The sequence below is a fragment of the Dermochelys coriacea genome, chromosome 10, assembly GCF_009764565.3.
Source record: "Dermochelys coriacea isolate rDerCor1 chromosome 10, rDerCor1.pri.v4, whole genome shotgun sequence".
Lineage (NCBI taxonomy): Eukaryota > Metazoa > Chordata > Testudines > Dermochelyidae > Dermochelys > Dermochelys coriacea.
The window spans coordinates 39,231,361-39,249,736 of NC_050077.1; positions in this window are offsets into that span (position 1 = coordinate 39,231,361).

Consider the following 18,376-nt stretch of genomic DNA (forward strand, 5'->3'; position numbering starts at 1 on the left):
TGATGGGGGGTACTGGGGTTGGATGGGGAGAGTATTGGGGAATGTTATGATGAGCGCTACCGGGGTTAGATGTGGGGGGCGGGTAGTGGGGAAGTTTATGAGAGGGCATACTGGGGTTGGGTTGGGGGGGGTACCAAGGTTAGATGTGGAGAGTATTGGGGAAGTTTATGAGGTGAGTACTGTGGTTGGAGCTGGGGAACTGGGGTAGGTTAGGAGGGGTTGGATGTGGGGTATTGGGGAAGGTTATGACTGGGGGTACTGGGCTTGGGTGGTGGGTACCGGGGAAGATTATGACAAGGGGTGCCGGGGTTGGATGGGGCATACTGGGGAAGGTTATGAGGGGCGTCCTGTGGTCAGATGGCGGGTACTGGGGTAGGTTATGAGGGGGGTACCAGGGAAGGTTATGATGGTGGGGAACAGGGTTCAATGGGGAGAATACTGGGAAGATTATGACAGCGGGGTACCAGGGTAGGGCAGTGTGTACTGTGGAAGGTTATGATGGGGGGGTCTCATGGTTGGATGGAGGGTACTGGGGTAGGTCATGAGGGGTGTACCGGACTTGGATGCGGGGCTACAGGGGAAGGTTATGACAGGGGGTTCTGGGGGTGGATGGGGAGATACTGGAGAAGGTTTTGATGGTCAGTACCTGGGTTGGATAGGGTTGTACTGGGGAAGGTTATGACAGGTGGTACCGGGATTGGATGGGGGGGTACTTGGGAAGATTATGACTGTGGGTACTGGGGTTGAATGGGGGTGTACTTGGGAACGTTATGAGGGTGGGTACCAGGGTTGTATGGGTGGTACTGGGGAAAGTTATGACTGGGTGTACTGGGGTTGGATGGGGGGTACTGGGGAAGCTTACCGGGGTTGGATTGGGGACACTGGGGAAAGTTATGACAGGAGGTTCCAGGGTTGGATGGTGGGGTACTGGGGAAGGTTATGACTGGGGGATATTGGTAATGCTCCCCAAATAATTCCTGGAGACTGACATCCAACAGACCCCAAGAATTGGTCCCCAGGCACCTTCTTTGTGCTGCAGATGGAAAGCTGCATCACTGTCTGAACCATATGCCAAGGCCCTGCCTGGGGCATAAAGAGAGTGTGCTCAGTCACATTTGTTAAATATGAGGCAAAGACTTCTCAGGCCTTATCTTTACTAGAAAAAATAGGTGTTTTTTTTAACCCATGTTAGCTGACCCAAATAGACAAGACAGTTGTACTTTTAAAATGTGTTAGCTGGTTGAGGTAAACCGTAGAGTTCTTTCAGCCTACTTTAGTTTGTGTTGATGCACATTTCTCCATTCTCAACCAGTTGCTGCTTGCACTCTCAGCATTTTGAACAGGCTCCTGAACTTCGTGCAGGGCTAGAGGAAGTGTCTGCTGATGGCGGTGATGATTGTAGGATAGAAAATTTATGAGGAAGAACCCCACAGTAGGCAGATGTGGTATAAGCAGCCCCCATGCAGGCCTAACCTTACTCTCTAATACTTTGTGTAAGCAGAGTCTGAATAACTCTCCCCTGACAGCTAGTTCAGGAGCAGGAGAGACTTCAGGAGCAAACTGTATTTACATGAACACATCTACTCTGCATAGGTATCTAGTAGACAGGAGTTGTGTAGCTCCAAGTGATCAGCTTTGGCTGGTGTTGGGTTACAAATCACTTGAATGCAGGGGTAGTGAAATGTTATCAATGTTATCTTTATTGTATGACTAACGGGGAGCAGAACTGTGCTGAGCTTCTCCCAATTGAGGGGTCACCCTCAGCCGAAAGGAACTCAATAAGCCAGGGGCTCGAATCCAGACCCCTGTGAAAGTAAGAGGGGTGGGGACAGGTGTCCCAGTCAGGAGTTGGGGACTCTCCCTAAGGGTCCTTGGTCTGGTTTAACCTTTTCCTCCCCACTGTTAAAAGATAGAGCTAAATAGGCTTCATTAAGAGTCTTTTTGTTATGTTAAAGTGCTCAAATGAGAGCTGAAATCACTTGTGGTGGGGCAGTGTTTCTGCCTAACCTGCAAAGAGCTGAAAATCATTAAGAGACTGATGTGCAGAGGTCACAGCAGAGAGGCAGGTGGCAGCAAAAGGTGACTGACAGTCGGCTGGTGAATGAGTGGCTGGCGAGGCGGCCAGTGGCTGGTGGGGCAGCCAGCAGAAAAGAACAGCAGCTGGCGGGGTGGCCAGCCAGTGCAAGTGCTCAGAGGGCGGAGCAAGCAAGGTGCCTTCTTCCCTGGGTGAGAGGTGAGCTCACACAGATGCACCTCTGAACCCTGGTCCTCACTGAGGGCAAGGACAGCCACTGTGAGTGGGGTATGGTGAGGGAGCAGGAAAGGGGCACAGAAAAGGAACTTTTGGTTGTAGAACTCAAGAACATGAGGCAGAAGGCACTGCCCCACACACTCTAGGGTGGGTGTCCTGCTCACAATTTTATGTTTATGAATCCTGCTTGTGGCATTTCCCCTAATTAATGTCAGGTGACTTCCCTCCTTTCATTAAAAGTTTCTTTTCTACACTCAGATTCAGTTCTTGCGAGTGGAGAAGTATTGCCTCTCAGAGGCACCCAGGGATGGTGTGTGATTTTCCCAGGTTATTGGGTAGGGGCTCGAGCCGATTCTGTGTTGTACTGTTGAAAAGGAACCCCTAGATATTGAACCCGGCCCTGGTTACTGCTGGCGGAAAGGATTATATTTGGCTTAAATGCTGAAGCATGGGGTTTTTAATCCCTTCCAAAACTCTGTTTTCGCTGTCATTACTATTTTGATCTGTAGAAATGTCGAATCCTCTTGGCCTCATTGACATTCTGTGGCAATAAGTTGCATATTCTTATGTGTTGAGTGAAAAAGTATTTCCCTTTATCAGTTTTGAATTTATTACCTTTCAATTTAATTGAACATCTCTTTGTTCTTGTATTGTGAAACATGGAGAATGGATGTTCTCGATCTACCTTCTCTGTGTCATTCATTATTTTATATACGTTCACCATTTCCTGTCTTGTTCATCCTCTTTCTATGATAAGCATTTCCAGTCTTTTCAAACACTCTTCAAATCGGGGTTTTCCAGGCCCCTTATAATTCTCAGTGGCCTTCTCTGAACCGCCCTCTAATTCTACAATATCTATTTTGAGATGGGCTGACCCATCAAAGCCTTGGCTGGGATGATTTAGTTGGGGTTGGTCCTGCCTTGAGCAGGGGGTTGAACTAGATGACTTCCTGAGGTCTCTTCCAACCCTAATCTTCTATGACCAGTACCGGTCATAAAATATCTGCTGAAAACACATTAGTTGTGTTTTTTCTAGGGCTGTTGATTAATTGCAGTTAACTCACGTGATTAACTAACAAAAAGTAATCATGATTCAACACACTGTTAAACAACAGAATACCAATTGAAATGTATTAAGTATTTTGGGATGTTTTTCTACATTTCCAAATATATTGATTTCAGTTACAACACAGAATAAAAAGTGTACAGTGCTCACTTTATATTATTTTTGATTACAAATATTTGCACTGTAAAAATTATAAAAGAAATTTTATTTTCAATTCACTTCATACAACTATTGTAGTGCAGTCTTTTTATCATGAAAGTGCAAGTTCCAAATGTGGGGTTTTTTGTTACATAACTGCATTCAAAAACAAAACAATGTTAAACTTTATAGCCTACAAGTCCAATCAGTCCTACTTCTTGTTCAGCCAATCACTAAGACAAACAAATTTGTTTACATTTGTAGAAGATAATGCTGCCTGCTTCTTGATTACAATGTCACCTGAAAGTGAGAACAGGCGTGTCCATGGCCCTGTTGTAGTCTATTGTTAGTATATAGGTCTGTTTGTTAGCCTGGGTTAGAATTTTGGATTTGACTTTTTGATACTCTTCTACTAAAATGTGTAAGCAAGGGACAAAGACACTGTGATGTTGCTTCTGCCTAGTCAGCTGGATTTGTTAGTAGAATGGGAACAGATAAGAGCAGTTAAATGTTACTCAAGAGCACACTTTAAGATTGCCTCAAACCCTATCTCAAGGAAGGCAAGCTCAAGCAACCATTCAGGAGGGTCAAAGGGGCATGAGGCGGGGAAGATATAAAACACTTGGCCCTGGTTTACACTAGGAGTTGAGGTTGAATTTAGCAGTGTTAAATTGATTTAACCCTGCACCCGTCCACACGACGAAGCCCTTTTTTTTTTTTTACTTAAAGGGCTCTTAAAATCAATTTCCTTACTCCACCCCCGACAAGGGGATTAGCGCTGAAATCGGCTTTGCTGGGTTGAATTTGGGGTACTGTGGACACAATTAGATGGTATTGGCCTCCGGGAGCTATCCCAGAGTGCTCCATTGTGGCCACTCTGGACAGCACTCTTAACTCAGATGCACTGGTCAGGTAGACAGGAAAAGGCCCGCGAACTTTTGAATTTCAATTTCCTGTTTGGACAGCATGGCAAGCTGCAGGTGACCATGCTGAGCTCATCAGCAGAGTTGACCAAGCAGAGCTCATCAGCAGAGGTGACCATGATGGAGTCCCAGAATCGCAAAAGAGCTCTAGCATGGACTGAACGGAAGGTATGGGATCTGATCACTGTATGGGGAAAGGAATCTGTGCTATCATAACTACGTTCCAGTTTTCGAAATGCCAAAACATTTGTCAAAATCTCCCAGGGCATGAAGGACAGAGGCCATAACAGGAACCCGAGGCAATGCCATGTGAAACTTAAAGAACTGAGGCAAGCCTACCAGAAAACCAGAGAGGCGAACGGCTGCTCTGGGTCAGAGCCCAAAACATGCCGCTTCTATGATGAGCTGCATGCCATTTTAGGGGGTTCAGCCACCACTACCCCAACCGTGTTGTTTGACTCCTTCAAAGGAGATGGAGGCTACACAGAAGCAGGTTTTGGGGACAAGGAAGATGATGATGATGAGATTGTAGGTAGCTCACAGCAAGCAAGCGGAGAAACCAGTTTTCCCGACAGGAACTGTTTCTCACCCTGGACCTGGAGCCAGTACCCCCCGAACCTACCCAAGCCTGCCTCCCGGACTCACCAGGCAGAGAAGGGACCTCTGGTGAGTGTATCTTTTAAAATACTGTACATGGTTTGAAAGCAAGCATATTTAATGATTAATTTGCCCTGGCATTCGTGGCTCTCCTGGATGTACTCCCAAATCCTTTGCAAATGTTTCTGGGGAGGGCAGCCTTATTCCATCCACCATGGTAGGACACTTTACCACTCCAGGCCAGTAGCACGTATTCGGGAATCATTGTAGAACAAAGCATTGCAGTGTATGTTAGCTGGCGTTCAAACAACATCCGCTCTTTATCTCTCTGTGTTATCCTCAGGAGAGTGATATCATTCATGGTCACCTGGTTGAAATAGGGTGCTTTTCTTAAGGGGACATTCAGAGGTGCCCGTTCCTGCTGGGCTGTTTGCCTGTGGCTGAACAAATATGTTCCCTGCTGTTAGCCACGGGGAGGGGGGAGGGGCTAGCCACGTGCTGAGGGGAGGCAAAATGCGACCTTGTAACGAAAGCACATGTGCTATGTATGTAACGTTAACAGCAAGGTTTACCGTGAAAGAGTGTACCCATTGTTCTATAAAAATGTCTTTTTAAATACCACATTTAAACATTTCATCAAACATTTCATCGTGAGTCCCTTTTTTTTTCTCCACCAGCTGCATGTGTTTCAAGGATCACAGGATCTTCTCCTTCCCAGAGGCTAATGACGATCAGAAGGTGAAAAAAACGTACTCACGATGAAATGTTCTCTGAGCTCATGTTGTCCTCCCACACTGACAGAGCACAGACGAATGCATGGAGGCAGACAATGTCAGAGTGCAGGAAAGCACAAAATGACCGGGAGGAGAGGTGGCGGGCTGAAGAGAGGGCCGAAGCTGAAAGGTTGTGGCAGTGTGATGAGAGGAGGCAGGACTCAATGCTGAGGCTGCTGGAGGATCAAACTAATATGCTCCAGCATATAGTTGAGCTGCAGGAAAGGCAGCAGGAGCACAGACCATCGCTACAGCCCCTGTGTAACCAGCCACCCTCCTCCCCAAGTTCCATAGCCTCCTCACCCAGACACCCAAGAACGCGGTCGGGGGGCCTCCGGCGACCCAGCCACGCCACCCCAGAGGATTAGCCAAGCAACAGAAGGCTGGCATTCAATAAGTTTTAAAGTTGCTGTGTGGCCTTGTCCTTCCCTCCTCCACTACCCCTCCTGGTGTTTCTCTCCTCCACCACCTCTCCCGGGCAACCTTGGTAGTTATCCCCCTATTTGTGTGATGAATTAATAAAGAATGCATGAATGTGAAGCAACAATGACTTTATTGACTCTGCAAGTGGTGATAGAAGGGAGGAGGGGAGCGGTGGTCAAATTGCCTGCACTTCAGACTTCTGGTCTTCTGCTCTCTGTCTGTGTGACAAGAACCAGGGGAGGGAGTGAAGGGAAAGCCCTCTAACACCTGTGTCACAAGTTATTTACATGCCAGATGCGCTAAAGAGTCATGTGTCCCTTGATACTTCAACCACTATTCCAGAGGACATGTGTCCATGCTGATGACGGGTTCTGCTCGATAACAATCCAAACCAGTGCAGACCGACTCATGTTCACTTTCATCATCCGAGTCAGATGCCACCAGCAGAAGATTGATTATCTTTTTTGGTGGTTTGGGTTCTATAGTTTCCACATCAGAGTGTTGCTCTTTTTCGATTCTGAAAGCATGCTCCACGCCTCGTCCCTCTCAGATTTTGGAAGGCACTTCAGATTCTTAAATCTTGGGTCAAGTGCTGTCGCTATCTTTAGAAATTTCACATTGGTATCTTCTTTGCATTTTGTCAAATTTGCAGTGAAAGTGTTCTTAAAATGAACAACATATGCTAGGTGATCATCTGAGACTGCTATAACATGAACTATATGGCAGAATGTAGTAAAACAGAGCAGCAGATGTAAAATTATCCCCCAAGGAGTTCAGTCACAAATTTAATTAAGGCATTTTTTTTTAACGAGCATCAATAGCATGGGAGCATGTCCTCTGGAATGGTGGCCAAAGCACAAAGCACGTAAATATCTTGTGACGCTGGCTACAACAGTGCCATGCAAACAGCTGTTCTCACTTTCAGGTGATGTAAACAAGAAGCAGGCAGCAAGATCTTCTGCAAATGTAAACAAACTTGTTTGTCTAAGTGATTGAATGAACAAACAGTAGGACTGAATGGACTTGTAGGCTCTAAAGTTTTACATTGTTTTATTTTTGAATGCAGGGTTTTTTTGTACATAATTCTACATTTGTAAGCTCAACTTTCATGATAGAGAGATTGCACTACAGAACTTGTATTAGGTGAATTGAAAAATACTATTTATTTTGTTTTTTTACAGTGCAAATATTTGTAATAAAAATAAATATAAAGTGAGCACTGTGTACTTTTTATTCTGTGTTGTAACTGAAATCACTATATTTGAAATATAGAAAACATCCAAAAATATTTAAATAAATGGTATTCTATTATTGTTTAACAGTGCGATTAATCGTGATTAATGTTTTTAATCACTTGACAGCCCTAGTTTTTTTCCCTAACACTAGTGAGGAAATATAATTCTGGCCAGCAATTCAAAGAACAAAATCTTGATCTTTAGAAAGACTTGAGACCAGCAGCCAAACTGTCTCAGGCTTAGGGCTGTGTATGTTTCAGCAATGTCCTGCATGGTTAATCAAACTCCCCTTCCGTTGTTCTTTTCAGTCCTCTTCTCCGCTCCCCATTGGATAGTGTCTTTCCTGCACTATCAACAGCTTAGTCACCCCAGCCTCTCTAGAATCAGCAATTTATCTCATGTTTTCATGCCGGTTGCTTCTCATCCAAACACAGATTGAGAATCGGGACAGGTTTTGGAAGATTCTCTACAGCTCCAAAACAAATGTTCATAATCTTGAATCCAGCATTTCAATACAATATACTGGAAAGTATAGGTGTATGAGAATCTTTGTATGCTCCCTCTCCAACTTGATTAAGGTTCTTCTTTTATCATATTGCATCTCTTTGTGCCCATTTAGTAGGTTAACTGATGAATGAGGAAAGCCTGGGTGTAGGAGGGATGGATGGACAGTGGTACTGACCAAGTTGCAGTGCATGTCTGGGTTTTCTCCCTCAAGAGCGAGTATGGACACATACAGTATTGATGTCGAGAGGGTCATCTGGGAGAGGATCAAAAACCCTCATTAGTTTCTGACTCTATTGTATGCATCGGTGGGTGGGTAAGACTTGGACCCTATTTCAGGTGGGCCTGAAGTTCAGTTTGAGATTTCCCCTGTGGTTGCCCAGTTGAAAGACATTTGCTAATAGCATCTGGATTAACAGCAGATAGATGGTCTTTCAGTCTTCATTCACCAGTGATGAAAAGCAAAGTCCTGACATGGACCCTAAGCCTACTTTGAACAGGCTCCAAGTGCTGTGCAGCTACTGGGAGGAGAAGTATCCACAATGGATTCAGCTGGACATGGATTCGAGCCCTGGCACCTGCCTTGCCGATGGAGCTTTTGCTCCATTTTAGTAGGTCAGAGCTCCGAGCTTCCTAGCTTTCCCATCTGCACTAACTTTACTGATCTCTGAGCCTTGGCTACACTGGAATGTAAACAGTCAGCTTCAGATTACAGTATACACCACAAAATTTGAGGGGGGAGATTAGACATGAGACAGTGAGAGACCAGGGGCTTGGGAGGCAAAGCTTCTATAAACAAGAGTGCTAGACAATCTGCCTGTGCTGGTAAAAGCACCACGCTGTCCTTACGGACTGATACCCGCAGTGGGGAGAGATCCATCATTCTGATGCTTACTAGCCAAAGTGGCTCAGCATGAAGCTTATTGTCCACCTTATTACATAAATAGCTTTATAGCCACATACTGTACAAACAAATACTGGGACTGGGATAGGGGAGGCGACACACTGGATGAGTGCTCTGGGGAGGACTTCTCTGGGGGTGTTAAATTGAGATGAGCTTTCCTTAATACACCATCTTTTGAGACCAAGTAGGTTAGGTAAACATGTCTCTCTGGCCACAGCGTGGCTCTAGCTCCTGTCTGAAGAACTGGCCACAAGGAGGCATTCCCAAGGTTCCCAGCTTCCTGGTCAGGGAGAATGGTAGAAGAGCCCCATGTTAATCCAGAGCTAATGTGGTGTGTGAGACCCATGAAAGGGGAATGGCTGGTAACAGTGTCCTATAACTATAGCATGCCATGTCAATGGTGAAGAATCAGAGCAAGTCACTTTCTTCTAACACTGAACAAGGAACTCTTTTTTAAAAATAAGGATAACAGAGTTAACACTAAAGCTACTCTACACGGATCTCTGCCTAGAATCTTCCCAAGCCCCACTCCTTCTAGGCTGCCTGCTACAGATTAAAATAAACCGTTCATATCAATATAGTTATAACTATATAGATTTGTACAAATGAAAGGAGATGTCATTCTAGTCTCTCTGTACTGTATTGTTAAATATAAAGGAATATTTTCTGAGGCCTGCTGTTTCAGCTCAGATGCCCTCTGACAGAACATTATACACTATGTTAGGACAGGAAGTTAAGAAGAATATTGTATTGATTGGAAACTGCAGAAGGAGTTTAAGTAGGTAGGATGTAACTACCCAGTGTGGAATTTAACTAGAATACTGGGTTAACATGGCTCTCTGGTGAAGTGTGCTATTGGATCTTAAATGACTGCAAGTCATCAGGAGCTCTTTTTAAAAAACTTATCTGAACAATTGGACTTCTAGCAGCAGCCCTGCAGCACTGTACTAACTTGGAGGGAAGAGCACCATTAACCAATGTTGCCAATTTGTGACTTTTATTGCAAGTCTCACAATAGTTGGTGTGGTTTTTTTCCTTAAAGCCCCTGCTGTTGGAGTCATGTGATTAAATGGGAACAAGTCCCTGCCCCAAAGAGCGAACAATCTAAATAGACAAGACAGACAAGAGGCAGGAGAAAGGAAGCTGCTATCCTCATTTTACAGATGGGGAAACTGAGGTACTGAAGTGACTTGTGCAAAATGAAATAGGAAGTCTGTGGCAGAGCCAGGAAACAAACTCCATCCCCTGATTTCTTAGCCCAAAGCCTTAACCACCGGGCTGCCCACATCACCGAGCTACTGCAAAGTTTGAAATGACTGTCAGTCTTCCTGGAAGTATAATAGAGGGGGTCTGCAGGCCAGGATTAAGGTGCGTGGCCATTGCTGCATGGGGAAAGTATGTGCAACACCTCCCTGCATTCCCTGGGGCTCTCCCAGCCCCTCCCCCCAGGACACTGAACTGATCCAATTTTAAACAAATGTTTAACATATTTAAAAAACTGTATTCGAGGTTCGGCCCCAAATGTAAGCAGGTGCAGCTCCCATGTCAGTGGGGGCTGGCTTGCCCTCTCTCTAACTTTGAGTGATTCAGGTTTCTTGTAACCTTGTCATTGCTGAGAAGTATGCATGTATTATAGCTGACAGGCCAAAGATTTTGTTGGAAAATTCTTCCAAAGAAACAGGAAACTGGGATGTAAAATGGACACTGATCCACACTGCAATAATTAAAAGTAATGTGAGTTTTTTAAGGGTTGTAAAATTGCTATAGATACTTGATTGCTTCTTCTTGATGCCTGTGATTTTTAGTCGATAATCTTTGTGACTTTGTATCCTGGGTTCTGTCACATTCATACAAGTTGCCTTAATATTAACTGTAAAATTGTACACTACTGGGGACTGTTGAAGGGAACTGCCTACTACTGATGTACTACCTTGCCTTCTGCTGGATGGAATCAGAATTGCTAAAATGTGTGTTACAGCCTTCATACTGCTCATGGTGAATGGTGATTCTCCATTAGCTCAAGCGGCAAGTACTTGTCCTGCTGCTGCTATGAAGTGATCTCTGTGAAGCCGACTAGAGATCGGTTAAAGATGCAATGGGAGTACATGGGTTTGTTTTCTTTCCTTGGCTTCTGTAATGAAGGATATTTATTTAAAATAATGAATTGGAAGGGGAGTTGGCCCCAAGGCTTTAGGGGTGGCTAGAGGTGCTCTCTCAGCCAGGACCTGATTGTGAAAGTGAAGAAAATCAATATAGTGAAGGGGCCAATTGGGAACAGATTGCAGCGGTCTCGCTCTTCCACAGTATCTGTTACAACTCTGTGATGTAAACCAGCTGCTGAGATTAGCCATAGTGTAACCTTGCTCTGAAGCTCCCAGAGGAGTTCTCTGACAATGTAGACTGTTCCCTTGCAATCTCATTTCCCACCTCCCATCCCCGACTCTTTAGCACGAAGTGACCCAGAGAGCGCCACTGAGAAAATGTAGTGATCAGTGTTGTCAGCTCTGTTAATTTTATTGTGTGTTTTGTGGTATATTGTGTTTCTCCAAAAGCTACATCTCCTGGAGTCCTGTGAATATGTGAAAATCTCAGTTTTCATTTAAAAAATGAAGTTTCTTGCCCTCTTGGTTGTGGAAAAAAGTTTGAAAGGGTTCAAAAATCAGAAGGCAAATAAAAAGAAGCTGATTTCTAGTATTATTTAAAAGCTCGTGATTTCTGGGGTTGGGTGATACTATATGTGGCCTTGTCTTATGCACTGTCACTGCTTGGGAGCTTTGGTGTATTACAGATGGACTAAGGAGGTGGTTTGAGTTAGGCTTAGGCTGGACTTCCAGGGAGCATGCCACTGGGGAGTAGTGCTGTGTTGAGTTCAGGGAGTTGGGCCTCCCAGGGCACAGGCCCACATTAAGACTGGGTGTGTGGGTTTTTTAGTGCCATAATCTTGTGAGCTGTTCCTGCAAAATGTTAGCACCACGTGAACAAGCAGGTTCAGATCAAGGGACCCGAATCAGAATCCAAGCCTGGTACATGGAGGGGACCAGATGAGTTTCTTGGTTTGGCCCATCTGCACTATTTTTGAATTGCAAAGAAGTTTTGTTTTCTATGTGGGTACCATGCAGTTTACACCGCACTTGTCACCATGGGGTCTGGGCTTCTGTTGAAGGGGCTCCATTGCCTTCCTACTTACTCCAGCCCCTGACAGTGTCAGTCTAGCTAACAGACGGCCGTGTTCAGCTGGGCAATGGCCCCTAGGAGGGGCCCCCTCTCTACTCCTCCTCTTTGCACAATAGGGATGGACAAGCTGGTATGGATAATGTAAGAGCTGAACTGAGCTTTCCCCCAAAATTGAGTCACCATCTGAAATCCAAGTATTAAATCTTGGGAGAAAACCCCATGCTGAGTCAGGTCCTGTCCAACTTCATAGGCTTGGAGGGCTGCATGGTGTGGAAGTTAGCACAAGATTTCGGGGTTCTCCCCATCACTAGTCTCTGCATAATCTTACTTGATGCAACACTACAGCAGCTTGCGGCTTTGTTGCCTACAGGGACATTAAGGACCTAATCCAAAGCCCACTGGAGTCAATGGAAATACTCTCATTGACTCCAGTGGGCTTAAAATCAGGCCCTAGAACTATCTGAACTACATTGCCCCCTCTGCTCTCCTGGGTCCCCTCAATCTCCATGGGCCCCAGGATCCCACCTGCCTTATTCTGTCTCTCCTGCTGTGATTTGTTAAGTGAATGGAAGAGGCCGTGACAACCAGAAGCTCTTTGCTCTCGTGGATGCTGTTACCCAGGCGATAACAGGGGGCCTGATCCCCAGCAGGAGTAAATCAGTGCTGTTCCATTGAAGTTGGTGACGCTTGTCTGATTTAGGCCAGCTGAGGGTTAGGCCCTGAGGAGGATTAAGAATTCCGGCTGCTGGGCTGTTGGAAATTCTTAGCTTACTGGCAAATGTCTTTAAAACTGCTGGGCTAATGTGTGGTGGATGTGGTGGTGGTTATGGAAATTAGAGCTTCCATGTATTAACATTCCTCAACTTCTTCATAGTTACTTATTTTTATTTTAAAGTCATCCTTTTTTTAAAGAAAGAAAATAACCTTCTGTCTGCAGGAAACCATACCCCATAAGGAGGTGGCTGGGCTTTAAGGGGCTTAAATACTTCCTCCCCATTGTGGTCGCATACATCTCTGGGACGCTTTATCCTGGATGGCTAGCTTTCCTCTCTCATTAGAAACCGATTGGGAACTGTGATGGGTGACTTCAAATTTCACTTTCTGCTTCTGCTGAGTTGGTGTTCAGGCTTGTCATGGTTTGCTTGAGCCTCAGCTGATGGAAGCAGGGCACCGCTCTGAGGAAGTTTGTTGGGTGAGTGTGTATGGGCACCACTTTGGGGAAGCATGCGGCGTTGGCAGGCCACTGCTCTGAGGAAGTTCACAGTGCCGGAGTTCCAGATGACTCTCTGGTTGTGGGTGTGGGTGGAAATGGAGTGGCTTGGAAATGGAGCTGTGCCAGGAGCTGTGCCAGTGTGAGCCAGGAGACCGTGTGCTGGAGGAGTGTGCATCCTCCTTGAGCGTGTTAGCAGACAGCATGGTTTCATTTAGTCCTCTCCCTAAACTAGACCAGATTTTAGAGCCATGAGAGAAAGCACAAGAAATCCCAGATAGCTTGGAGAGTTGTGCTGCCTCTCTAATGACATGCCCCTGGTGTTCTCTGCTCCCTGGGCCATCTGGCCATTACACGCTGTCGAAGCTGGGATGGATTAAGGCAGGATTCTGGAATCTGGGCCCTGAAGTCAGAGAGCATCCAGCTGGAGCAGTGAGTGAGAAGTGCCTGCCAGTGCAGTTCACAACTGACTGATCCCATCTCGCTTTTTGCTGAGGTGGGCTGAGCGGATTGACTTGGGAGAAAGATCAAGTACTCAGGAATGGGAAGGAGAATAATCCATCTTGAGGGACGGAGGTGGGAGCTGGGCTACTGAAGGACTAGTCTGTCTGGTATGTGGGGAGGGTAATTTGATGGATCCACACTTAGTCCTAATCCATCTGTATGTGCCCACTGCCCCCTCCTTCCTGCCAGTTGTCAGCAATTGATGGATACAGACTACAGCTGGCAGATAAGGCTTAAAGGCTCCATTTTTGGGGGTGCTGAGCACTTTCCACTCCCATTGACTTCAATAGGAGTAGAGGATCTTCAGCACCAAACAAGATTGGGCCCTATATGATGGACAAATCTCAAGCAAATCTAGCCACACCTGTAATTGAGGGAACTAGGCTACCATGCCCAGGAATTGCGCTTTCTCCCTTCCAGTTAGGGCAGCTGAGCCAAATGCAGACAGGTGGTCCTATCTCCTTTGTAGAGAGGTTGCTCACCTTTTTAAGGAGCATCCCGTATCCAGCCAGGCTGGGACAAGGTCAGGAAAAGGAAATGTGGACTGTTCTGTCAAACTGTTGGGAAAGCTGGTGTCAGAGTTCCTTTCCCACTCTGAACACTAGGGTACAAATGTGGGGACCCGCATGAAAGACCTCCTAAGCTTATTCTTACCAGCTTAGGTTAAAACCTTCCCCAAGGTAGAAACTTTGCCTTGTCCTTGAACAGTATGCTGCCACCACCAAGCATTCTAAGGGTATGTCTACACTATGAAATTAGGTCGAATTTATAGAAGTCGGTTTTGTAGAAAGCGTTTTTATACAGTCGAGTGTGTGTGTCCCCACACAAATGCTCTAAGTGCATGTAGTCGGCCGACTGTGTCCACAGTATCGAGACAACAGTCGACTTCCGGAGCTTTGCACTGTGGGTGGCTATCCCACAGTTCCCGCAGTCTCCACCGCCCATTTGAATTCTGGGTAGAAATCCCAGTGCCTGATGGGGCTAAAACATTGTCGTGGGTAGTTCTGGGTACATATCGTCAGGCCCCCGTTTCCTCCCTTCCTCCCTCCATAAAAGCAAGGGCAGACAATCGTTTTGCACCTTTTTTCTTGAGTTACCTATGCAGATGCCATACCACGGCAAGCATGGAGCCCGCTCAGCTAACCGTCACCGTATGTCTCCTGGGTGCTGACAGACGCGGTACGGCATTGCTACACAGCAGCAGTTTATTGCCTTTTGGCAGCAGACAGTGCAGTATGACTGGTAGCAGTCATCGACGTAGTCCTGGGTACTCTTTTAACTGGGCATCTGGGCAAAAATGGGAATGACTCAGCCAGGTCATTTCCCTTGTTTCGTCTCATGGCGATTGAGTCCTACTGGCAGTGCACTGTCTTTTAATTTGCAGCCAGCAGAAGACGATGGCCAGTAGTCGTACTGCATCGTCTTCTGCCGAGCACCCAGGAGGCCACGATGGCTAGCAGTCGTACTGCACAGTCTGCTGCCAGCATGATGTATAAAGATAGATGAAGTGGCTCAAAACAAGAAATAGACCAGATTTGTTTTGTATTCATTTTCTCTTCCCTCCCTCTGTGAAATCGACAGCCTGCTAAACCCAGTTTTGAGTTCTTTCCTTGAGGCAGCCATTCAGTTTCTCAAAAAGCAACCCCCTTCATTGATTTAAATTCCCTGTAAGCCAACCCTGTAAGCCATGTCGTCAGTCGCCCCTCCCTCCGTCAGGGCAACAGCAGACAATAGTTCTGCACTTTTTTTCTGTGCAGACGCCATACCACGGCAAGCATGGAGCCCACTCAGATCACTTTGGCAATTAGGAGCACATTAAAGACCACACGCATTATCCAGCAGTATATGCAGCACCAGAACCTTGCAAAGCAAAACCGGGCAAGTAGGCGACATCAGCGCGGTGACGAGAGTGATGAGTACATGGACACAGACTTCTCTCAAAGCACGGGCCCTGCCAATGTGGGCATCCTGGTGCTAATGGGGCAGATTCATGCGGTGGAACGCAGATTCTGGGCTCGGGAAACAAGCACAGACTGGTGGGACCACATAGTGTTGCAGGGTCTGGGATGATTCCCAGTGGCTGCGAAACTTTCGCATGCATAAGAGCACTTTCATGGAACTTTGTGGCTTGCTTTCCCCTGCCCTGAGGCGCAAGAATACCAAGATGAGAGCAGCCTTCACAGTTGAGAAGTGAGTGGCAATAGCCCTGTGAAAGCTTGTAACACCAGACAGCTACCGGTCAGTTGGGAATCAATTTGGAGTGGGCAAATCTACTGGGGGGGCTGCTGTGATGCAAATAGCCAACACAATCAAAGATCTGCTGATATCAAGGGTAGTGACCCTGGGAAATGTGCAGGTCATAGTGGACGGCTTTGCTGCAATGGGATTCCCTAACTGTGGTGGGGCCATAGACAGAACCCATATCCCTATCTTGGCACCGGAGCACCAAGCCAGCGAGTACATAAACCGCAAGGGGTACTTTTCAATAGTGCTGCAAGCACTGGTGGATCACAAGGGACGTTTCACCAACATCAACGTGGGATGGCCGGGAAAGGTACATGATGCTCGTATCTTCAGGAACTCTGGTCTGTTTCAAAAGCTGCAGGAAGGGACTTTCTTCCCAGACTAGAAAATAACCGTTGGAGATGTTGAAATGCCTATAGTTATCCTTGGGGACCCAGCCTACCCCTTAATGCCATGGCTCATGAAGCCATACATAGGCAGCCTGGAGAGTAGTCAGGAGCTGTTCAACTACAGGCTGAGCAAGTGCAGAATGGTGGTAGAATGTGCATTTGGACATTTAAAAGAGCGCTGGCACAGTTTACTGACTCGGTTAGACCTCAGCGAAACCAATATTCCCACTGTTATTACTGCTTGCTGTGCTCTCCACAATATCTTTGAAAGTAAGGTGGAGACGTTTATGGCAGGGTGGGAGGTTGAGGCAAATCGCCTGGCTGCTGGTTACGCACAGCCAGACACGAGGGTGGTTAGAAGAGCACAGGATGGTGCGGTGCACATCCGAGAAGCTTTGAAAATCAGTTTTGTGACTGGCCAGGCTACGGTGTGAAAGTTCTGTTTGTTTCTCCTTGATGAAATCCCCCACCCCTTGGTTCACTCTACTTCCCTGTAAACTAACCACTGTCCCCACCTCTCTTCGATCACCTCTTGCAGAGGCAATAAAAGAAAAGGAGTACTTGTGGCACCTTAGAGACTAACAAATTTATTAGAGCATAAGCTTTCGTGAGCTACAGCTCACTTCATCGGATGCATTTGGTGGAAAAAACAGAGGAGAGATTTATATACACACACACAGAGAACATGAAACAATGGGTTTATCATACACACTGTAAGGAGAGTGATCACTTAAGATAAGCCAACACCAACAGCAGGGGGGGGAAGGAGGAAAACCTTCCATGGTGACAAGCAGGTAGGCTAATTCCAGCAGTTAACAAGAATATCAGAGGAACAGTGGGGGGTGGGGTGGGAGGGAGAAATACCATGGGGAAATAGTTTTACTTTGTGTAATGACTCATCCATTCCCAGTCTCTATTCAAGCCTAAATTAATTGTATCCAGTTTGCAAATTAATTCCAATTCAGCAGTCTCTCGTTGGAGTCTGTTTTTGAAGCTTTTTTGTTGAAGTATAGCCACTCTTAGGTCTGTGATCGAGTGACCAGAGAGATTGAAGTGTTCTCCAACTGGTTTTTGAATGTTATAATTCTTGACGTCTGATTTGTGTCCATTCATTCTTTTACGTAGAGACTGTCCAGTTTGGCCAATGTACATGGCAGAGGGGCATTGCTGGCACATGATGGCATATATCACATTGGTAGATGCGCAGGTGAACGAGCCTCTGATAGTGTGGCTGATGTGATTAGGCCCTATGATGGTATCCCCTGAATAGATATGTGGACAGAGTTGGCAACGGGCTTTGTTGCAAGGATAGGTTCCTGGGTTAGTGGTTCTGTTGCGTGGTGTGTGGTTGCTGGTGAGTATTTGCTTCAGATTGGGGGGCTGTCTGTAAGCAAGGACTGGTCTGTCTCCCAAGATCTGAGAGAGCGATGGCTCATCCTTCAGGATAGGTTGTAGATCCTTGATGATGCGTTGGAGGGGTTTTAGTTGGGGGCTGAAGGTGATGGCTAGTGGCGTTCTGTTGTTTTCTTTGTTGGGCCTGTCCTGTAGTAGGTGACTTCTGGGTACTCTTCTGGCTCTGTCAATCTGTTTCTTCACTTCAGCAGGTGGGTACTGTAGTTGTAGGAATGCATGATAGAGATCTTGTAGGTGTTTGTCTCTGTCTGAGGGGTTGGAGCAAATGCGGTTATATCGTAGCGCTTGGCTGTAGACAATGGATCGAGTGGTATGATCTGGATGAAAGCTAGAGGCATGTAGGTAGGAATAGCGGTCAGTAGGTTTCCGATATAGGGTGGTGTTTATGTGACCATCGCTTATTAGCACCGTAGTGTCCAGGAAGTGGATCTCTTGTGTGGACTGGTCCAGGCTGAGGTTGATGGTGGGATGGAAATTGTTGAAATCATGGTGGAATTCCTCAAGAGCTTCTTTTCCATGGGTCCAGATGATGAAGATGTCATCAATGTAGCGCAAGTAGAGTAGGGGCATTAGGGAACGAGAGCTGAGGAAGCGTTGTTCTAAGTCAGCCATAAAAATGTTGGCATAC